This window comes from Condylostylus longicornis, unplaced genomic scaffold (assembly GCF_029603195.1).
Source record: "Condylostylus longicornis isolate FDR11 unplaced genomic scaffold, ASM2960319v2 ptg000034l, whole genome shotgun sequence".
NCBI lineage: Eukaryota > Metazoa > Arthropoda > Insecta > Diptera > Dolichopodidae > Condylostylus > Condylostylus longicornis.
Window position 1 is genome coordinate 2,243,909 of NW_026578003.1, and position 10,495 is coordinate 2,254,403.

The following is a 10,495-nucleotide window of genomic DNA, read 5'->3' on the forward strand; positions in this document are numbered from 1 at the left end:
TTACGAGAATTTTTAAATCCTCTTCAAAAAAAAACTTTTAAACTTTTATTATATTATAGCTCACTAAATTGATATTCAAAAAAATAAAAAAAAAAAATGGCAAAAGTAAGAAAACAAATATTTTCTATATAAAAACCTTGAGGCGAAATTTGATTACCAATTGAACAACCATATAAACTATTTCAAAATAGATTTTTAAGAAACCTAAAGCGAAAAATAAAGTTGGAAAAAACAAAATTATAAAAGAAAACACAAAAAAAAGTTATGATTGAATTGAAAATAATGAAAACAAGAAAAGCAAAAAAAAAAAAAAAATTAAAAATAAAAATAAATAAGTGAATAATATCTTCGATTATATTTCCAATCAGCTCTATGGATTTGAGGGACATTTCGCTTTTTCTTACATTTTTCTTATATTCTTCTCCTTTTTTTTTTCTCTTTCTATATTTAATACACAAACACACAATTATTGTACTTATTTTATCATCTTTTTTGTTGTTTTTTTATTTTTTTTTTCTGTTTTTTTTTTTCTTCATTTGTATATTTCACGTATAAATGAAAATTATTCATTCAAAAAGTTATCCAGACAATTTTTACAAAAAAATAGGCAAAAAAATTAAAAGCAAAAATCATAACAAAAACTACTCATTTGTTAACATTTTACGTATGTATTCATGTAAATACCGTTCTTTAATATTCATTTTACTACATAATATCACTATCGTGAATATATTATGCTATAATATGTTATAATATCCCATAATATATAATGATATGAAAAGGATAACCAGATTATCATAATATTGAAAAGAAAATGTTAAGTAAAAATTTGAATATTAATTAAAAATTTACTTATTGCCGTTAAACAAGATTATAATTGCATAAATAATTACTCTCTAAATCAATTGGACAAGTCTATATACTCCCCTATTAACTGAAATGATTCAAATTACTCATTGTCTCTTCATACGCTCAATTCATTAGGGATTAAATTTCGTTTATTAGTTATTATATATAGGGCTACAATTCACACTATAAATTTGGTGAATTAAATTTAATATTGGATAATTAGATTAGATTAGATATAATTATCAATAATATTACCTTTTGAAAATTTGACTCATGTATAAATAATATTATTGTAAGGTAACGTCTAAGACAAATTTTCAAATAATTTTAAGAATTTTATAAATAATTTGAAATAATTTAAAACTTTTCTTCTTCAGAAGTCAAAGTAATTTATCACCTCACTTGCATCGAAATCAAATTATAAGCTTTTATTAATTCTAATTTAATTATTCATTAATTTGATAATGGAGTCACATTTCTTTTCACTTATGCATACATACATGTATACATACACATATGTATAAGATTATTTCATTTATTTTTAATTTAATTTTCAAATTCCAGTAAAGTCTATTAAATTTTGATTTGGCTACAAATTTCAAATATGCGAAATCACAAAAAAAAAACAAAAACTAAAATTTGAAAAAAGAAAAATTTTAAATGAAAACCATGTCAGAAATTCTTATCGCATACTTCAAAATACATAATATTAAATTGGCAACACTATGTAGGCATGTGCACCTAGTGCAACCTGCGATATGCAACAATTATTCTTTTTAACATTTTTGAATATATTTTTCTTTTATTTTATTCTTGTTTTTTCTTTTCCAAACATTCGCAGTAATTACTGGTGTACGGGACGACGACGACAAACGACGAGAATTTTTTTTTTTTTTTTTCATTTTTTTTTTTTTTTAGTTTTGAAAGAAAACAAAATAAGTAAAATTAAATAAAAATAAAAACAATGATAACAAAATAGAAAGAATGAAAGAAAAGAGTAAAAATTATGCAAAAAAAAAAAAAATTAAAAAGTTTTCCACTGAAAAATTATCTTAAATCTGCTGTAGGCAATGCAAATCAATTTTTAGCAAATACATATTCAAAGTTGTTTGTAATTAATCAAGAATTTTAACCATCATATGTACACGTTCACATTCGATACATCAATAATACATACATACTCGTGTATACATACACTTAGGCATGTTGGAAGAAACATACTTGGAACATATGTATATTTTGTTACCATACATACTTACATACATCGTATTTTAAATATAAGAAAATCTCCTGAGAGAGTAAGGTTATAATTTTTGTGTATAAAGTCGAGAAGAAAAATTAAAAAAAAAAGAAAGAAAACTGATTTTTGTTCTGTACATGAAGACAATAAAAAAGACAAGTAAACCAGGAAAAAAAAATGTGAAGAAAAATCACCGTAGATATTGTTTAACAATTATCCCATGAGATTTTTTTTTTTTTGGAATATAAAAGTATAAAAAAAATTTCTGTTTTTTATTCTCTTTTTTTTTTTTTTGTTTCCTTTCTTTCACTCAAAAATTTCATCAAAATCTATGTACCTATATGTCAAAATTAAATATTCCAGATTTAAACTTGTCATTTTTATTTATTTTTTTTTTTTCTACTTTTTCGATTTGAAATGCAAAACGACAACACTAAAATGACAAAATATTCTAAATTTTTATAAGACAAACTTTGGTGTATAAGTATGTAAAATATAATATAAATATATGTATGTACATACATAATACATATATAGGTATATAAAGTAAATTGCGAGAGCCAAAATGTTTTGTGTCAAGAGTAGAGTGCTAAAAATTATAAAAATTAAAAATAAAGATAAATAGAAGAAAAACAAAATATAAGAAGAATGAAAAATGAAAATAACGTAAATTTTATTTTGTACATATGTACGAGTATGTACATATGTACGAGTGTGTATATGAGATAAATATAAAGTTTGAGAGTTAAACTCGCGCTTAAAAGTCTATACCTTCTTTTCACCCTCTTCTTATTTTTTTTTTCTACCATTTTTTATATTATATTTGGACACGTTATTTCTTTATCAAATTTATTTTTTCTGTTCTTTTTCTTGTTATTTTTATTATTATTATTGTTATTATTATTATTTGCATTCTCTTTCCATCTTTTCATTCATTTCATATTTTTTTTTTTTTTTCATAATATATGTTAAAAAAGAAATGTATGTAAATATCTATATTTTAAATTAATAATTATGTATGTGTATATAAATATTGACTTTCCATTCATAATATGCATGTGTGAGTAATATATAAGATTATTTCTGAAAAATTTAAAGAAATTTTATAAATTTTTTAGATTTCTTAAATTTTTTAATATATTATTTTTAAATTTATACATTATACATGTATGTATGTATAAATTTAAAAATATTAGATATATTATTAGATATATTATATAAAATAATAAATATATTATAAATGCTATTATAAAAACAAAATTTTTTTTAATAAAATTTTTTTTGTATTTAAATTTTAGAATTAAGTTTTTACTACTGGTGTCGGCAACAATTCCAAATTTTATTCAAATACGAGGTATAAAAATCTGTTGTCATTCTAATTAAAATTAGAATTCTTTATCTATACATGTAGTTCCGAATTTATAGATAAAAGCATAAAAATATACATTATTTTTTTTGAAAAAAGTTATAAATAACACATTTTCTCGTCTTAGAGTATGTTCCTCTTTGAAATCACACAATTTGATTATCTTAAGATAAGTCAATTTTTAATAAACTTACATTTTTGATATAAATTTTTTATGCCATAATTCAATAATAATGTTACGCCTAATTTTATGCAATGAATCAAAATATAATGTTATTACAATAAATAAATTAATATTTTTTTTATTCTTTTTACAAAGTATAAAATAACATGTAAGTGATTACAAATTGTATACATTTAAGTAGCTATAATATAGATTGGTTTAAATCACTGATTCCTAAAATGGTCTATAAAGAGCCCCAGGGGTCCATGAAGACTCATGAAGGGGTCTACGCAAAAATATGAATTTAATTAAATAAGTTTTTTATTTAACTTTCTCGTATCATGAGAGTACCTTGCTACTGTTAGAAATTTAAATCTATCAAAGAAAGGTCTATCAAAATTTTAAAAATACTGTAAGTGGTCTACGAAAGAAATTAATTTAGGAACCTTATAATATTTTTGCCTTATAATATTTATATGCATATATCTAGCTCGTTTTTTTCGGCTTTCAACTTTTTAACATTTATATTTTTATGCTCTTATATTGCTTAATATTACTTATTTTTTACAAATAAGATTTTATTTGAACTTAGATGATTAGATTCGGCTATATAAATATTCAGTAATATTTTATCAAATATATACTTATGTGTAATATCTTAATAATGTCCAAGTTAACGTTATTTACCTTTTTTTTTTTTTATTTCATTTTTCTGCTTTTTAAAATATCTCTTCTTATTTTCTAGATGATTTGGGTAATTTATGTAAATTGCTTTAGCAAATGCTTTTTTTTTTTCCTTTATACACATTTCTTTTTATTATTATTATATTTGTTCTTTTGCTTTGGTGGTTATTTTATAGCCAAAGATTTTCCATAAAATTTTAGATATGAGATTTTGACTCTTCAACTTATAACTGAATCATGTATAAGTAAATAAATTTATTTATGTATGTTGGTTTAAATATTTTTATGTATATATAGTTTGTGTAAAAAATCTATGCTTTAATATTTAGAATCTTTAATGGGAAAAGTAACATGTATTTATATATATATATATATATGTATATATATATAAAGTAGAGAAGAGCCTAAAACAACCCAGTAAAAGCGACCTACACAGTGAGTGAGAGAGAATTCTATTTTAGAATTGTTTTTCTTCTTGTTTTATGTGTTATATTATTATTGTTATTATTATCATTTTAATTTTATATTTCTGCAATTTTTTATTATTATTTTTCCTTACATTTAAATGTATATATATATATATATATATATATTTGTATGTGTATAGGTATTTTGTTATTTTCTTATCTTTTATTACAGAGAATACAACAAAAATAACAATAATAAAAATAATATAAATATAAAGGAAACACTCTGTATATTATAAGGTAAGGTGAAAACATTCATATTTTTCTTATTGTATAACAAAATTGATTGATAAAAATCTTTCAGAAAACAAAAACAAAAACACAAAATATAAAAACAGAAAATAACTTTGTATAGGTATATACAATTATTTTACAACCGCGAAAAAACATTATTATATACATACATTTATATTATACATACTTGTAATACTTATATATAATTGTACAAAATGCAGTATAAAATATTAATATATTTTGTATGTATAATACACATTTTATTCAACGAGATCATATTGAGTATGTGCTTCAGAAAGTTTAAAAATAATGTAAACATTTAAAAAAAAAAAAAATATTTTTGTATAACAATAGAAATATACGAACAAACTTTTATACGAACCATTCCAACAAACATTCATACCTTAAATAATATTATACATGTAATATCATATATATATATATTTATAATATCATATATATATATAAATATAATATATATACATATAATATATATGTATATATATATAATATCATATATATATATATATGTCAATATATATAATATCATATATATATATATATATACTTGTTGCATTACATTACATAGTTTTTAACATGAAAAACTACATCAACTATTTATGTATATTAAATAGTGTATTGAAAATATATTTTTAAACATGCATATGGACATACACACATACACATTGTTTATGCAATTATATAAATATAGGACAATTTTACCTAGAGGCAAAATTCTTATAAACTTATACAATATGTATAAGCATACATATATTAATATTATTACAAGAAATAAGAAAAAAACAAAAATAACAAACAAAACATAAAAAACCTGTTGCCTATAAAAGTTTCAGAAAAAAAAACAAAAAAAAAAAAAAAAAAAAGAGTTTTAAAGCGAAATATTTTAAAAGGCTAAAAAAATAAACACAAAAACAAAAAAAAAAGATATAAGAAAAGAGAAGAAATATTTTTGTTTTTATTTTATTTTTTTTTTGTTTTTGTACATAACATAAAACAGAAAAATTCATATATGTATGTATGTATATATGATTACCTATACATTCTTATAATATTTTCTGATTTTTACAAGATGTTTGTTTAAATGTATTCCTTTTTCTTAAAATATTATATTTTAGTTTCCCTAAAACATAAAACATAAAAAAAATCAAAAAACAAAAAAAAATTGACTTACCAACCAAGAAATTTTAAATCCTTTAAAAAAATATTTTTATTTTATCTTCTTCTTCTTTATTTTTAGAGAATTTTCTTTTAATCAGACTAAAAGATATGCATATATTATATAAGTCTAAATGTATAAATATCATAATAAGTATATGTATATATATATACATATTCACATAAATATAAATTTTATTAATATAAAAATATCTTGGACAAATTATTCAATGTCTTATCATTGTGTATACATGAATATAAACATCTTAATAAAAATTTATAGGACTACTTATAGCTATATCAAAAACAAAACATAAAACAAATGTTAAAAGGGATACTTAATAAAATACGAAAAAATGAAATATTTTAATTTTTAAAAAATATAGTTAATACCTAGTGCATATACAAAATTTAACTACTAGGATCTATTAAATTTTTAACAAAGTTATAGGAACTTTTAATCCATAACATTTTATAATAAAGTTTAAATTATTAACCTGGTCATTATTAAATTAAAAATCTATATTAAAAAACATAGTGGATTTGGGTTTACCTTATTAATATAAAAATTATAATTTCTTTAAAACAGAGAAAATATGAGCAAATTAATAATTTAATAATAATTAAAAATAAGAAATACATAAATTTTGACAAAACTGCATAATATGTAAAACGATCAAATTAATGATTTTGTAAAACAGGACATACTTTTACGATTTGAGTCAAAAATAAACATATTGACATGAAAAATACATAATCACCATAAACACAAAATATATATTGTTGTAATTGTATATAATATGACGTGAATGGTAATACTTGACGTGCTAATGAAAAATCTTCGTTTCTAATTTTGCGGAATAAAATAAATTCTGAAAATTCGAAATTTTTTCTAATCAATATCCAATCAGCTCCAGTGATGCTACTAACAGAATAATAATCCCCTCTATTATGTATATCGGTATCGGCCGATAAACGATAATTTATCGGCAAAATTTTGTGTTTGTATTACCAACATTGTTTATCGGTAAATTTTATCGGAGTCGGGAAAGCTTTTTTTCCCTGTATAGGAAACGTATTAGCTGGTATTATGAAAACGATAAATTGTCGGGTTTTCACCGATTTAAAAGCTGGTACAAATTTTTAGACGACAGATTTTTTTTTTGTAAAATCTTCATTTTATCAAGGAAACTGGTGTAATTAATTGCTTTTTTAAAATGTAAGCATTTTTTCTAAATTATTTTCTTTCAAAATGTTATTCATATATTTTATTTAGGAGTAAAATCGTAAGCAACAAAAAACAAATTGCGCGGTTAGTAGAAAAAATGGAAGAGGACTTAAACCTGGCAAGGAATGATAATCTGAAATTCTGGATAAACCTAAAAAATGTGTACATATTATATAAATAATAAAATAAAATAGGTACATAAACATACATTTTGTTGTCTAAATCCAATGGATTAGTTGAATCTCTTATATGTCGTCTTTGAATAGCTTGCGTTTCTTCACTTTCAAAATATAATGCACGTGACATTTTCCCGATATATGTATACTTTTATTTTACAAATTTAACAGAAAATAATTTTCTTACAACAACTTTTTAGCACATCAAAACCAAATTCAAAATAGTTTTAAAAATTTTTTGAAAATAACTTTTGAAAGAAAACAAATGTCATTAGAAAAAAAAACATTTTCTCCAATTTACAAAAATTTGTATGAAAAAGCTTCTTTTAATCGGTTGAAATATTTTTATCGGTATCGGTTCATAATACAGAAGAAACCCAAAACCGATGAGAACTGCCGATAATATATCGGCCGATACCGATGTTCATAATAGAGGGGAATATTATGAGTGATTATCATATTCTTACAATAAACATATTTTGCATATAATTAGGAGAAATTATTTATTTATAGAATAATAATTGAATTAAATTAATTAAATCAGTTAAGGCTATGTTTATTACGATAACAAATAATGGCAGTATGGCATGATTTTATTTTAAAAATTTCAAAGAATTCACCGTTAGTTTTTTACAATTTTAAGGTTTAGTTAAGGTTTTTATGAATTTGAAGTAATAATTAGTAGGTATATATGTATCTTCAATAAAAAATTTATATTTTGTTATCTTCCAATGACCATGGCTCAAAAATAGAAATTTGGATTAGATTTTTTTAATATTTGTAAAAAGTTACAATTTCAAATAGCCTGAGTTGCCGTCTAAAAAAAAATTATATGTATCAGAAAATTAAAATAAAAAAAAAAAAGTAGTTTTGGTGTAAAATTATTTTAAATTAACGGGGTTAGTAAATGTACGATTCATACAAAAGATTTTATTTTAGAAGTTAAAATTTATTATTAAAAGAAGTTGTCGAATTTGTGGATAACTAGGTACGAAAACTTTTTTATTGTCACCTACTTTCATAGATCTATTAATTAGCTATAATAATTAATTTTATTTATTAGCCAATTAATAAAATTTCTTATTCAATTTTCATACATAATTTTTGTTTCAAATATTTTGATTATTCCAATTCGATTATTACCATTTCTTCAAGTTCAAATTTTTATAAATTGAGAATGATTTTAAATATAAATGGTATCATATACATATATACATAATATTAATTTAGTACCAAAAGTATTTAATAATTAATTGATTATAAATCTAACTTTTAAACTAAATTTTCAAAAAACAAAAACAAAACCTTATTCAAGGAATCCATTATAAATAATTACCAAAATTGAAAGAGAAAATAAAATTGAAAAAAAAAAAAATGAATATACAAAAATAAAAATAAAGGAAAAATAACGATAAATATAAATATAATATAATCACTTCCTTGTACATATTATTTACTTGGAGTCCTTCAATAAATCTGTCTTTATATGAAAAGCGTATTCAGTTAGGTCTGGATCATAAAAATGACACTGACAGCGGACTTTACTTTGTAGCATTTACCTTTTTTCCTTATTTTTATAAGAGTAGGTATACATATCATATTGATGGAGTATAAATATGTATATACATATAATATATTTGTGTATACATATACATATGTATGTATGTATATGTACATATGTACATATAAATTTTTTTTTTCTTGTGAACTTAATATTTTTCATGAAGAAAACAATTTTTATTGGAATAAAATTTTTTTTTTTTTAACAAACATTAACCGTGTTCGTGTATAATGTACTAATGTATATAAGTACATACATACATAATAAATTTCTTAAGATTCTTTTCATTCTATTTATGCCTTATTTCTTAACCTGAAGTTGCTTTTTCATTATAAAAAAAAAAATTTTTAATACCCTTTGGTTGTTTTTATTTCAGTTAAAAATTCGTTCAATATATCTTTAAATTCTCTTTTTTCTTGCCGTTATCGCATATAGAATTTTAAAAAATTTAACAAAATCATAAATTCGTTTATAACATTTCTGATTTTATTATAATAAATATTAAGAATTTTATATAATTAAAAATTAATTTTATTAACTAAAACAACTACTTAATTTGATTCTGCCAAATTGAAAAGTTTTTGTGGAACTGTGAAAATTTTCCATTATATTTTTTTTTTCTTATATTTTACGCAATTATTATTTTAATTCATAACTCAAAGTTTTTTTTTTTTGGTTAATTTATTAGATTAACCAGCTAAAATTTCAAAATTTTAAGAAATCCCTGAATTTTTCTTTAAATATCATGGTATATACGAATAGTTATTAAAAATTGTAGTTTAAGTTGGAGAATTTGGAAAATTTTCGAAAGCAAAAAAAAAAAATAATTAATTAAATATTTCTAGCACTGAATTTAAATTTCACATTTATGAATTTATTTCATACTACTAAAACCTTACCTCGACTGGGAAATTTAAGAAATAGAAATTATGCACTTAATTATGTATCTGAAACAAGCATAATATATGTACCTACATGCATTTCGCCAATATCCTATAATTGAAAAAAAATTTATAACTCTCGTCATCTTTATTCTGTTCCTCTTTCTTTTGCCTAACTCTTTTATGCTTTTCTTTTCATTTTTAAAATACGATACACAAAAAACACGCAATGTCTGCAATTCAAGTGTTTTATTCTTGTTATACATATATATATATTCCTATAAATTTCAACATTTTATCTTAAAGAACTGCAAAGAAAATTAAAAAAAAAAAAGTAAATAAACAATAAAAATTGGCTGAAAAGAATAAAATAAAATTACAAGAATTTTGAGCGTTAACTATGAACTCAAATTCTGAGATGTTGGTTAATGTTATAAGGAAACTGGCATTTTAAATTTCTAACTACTTTT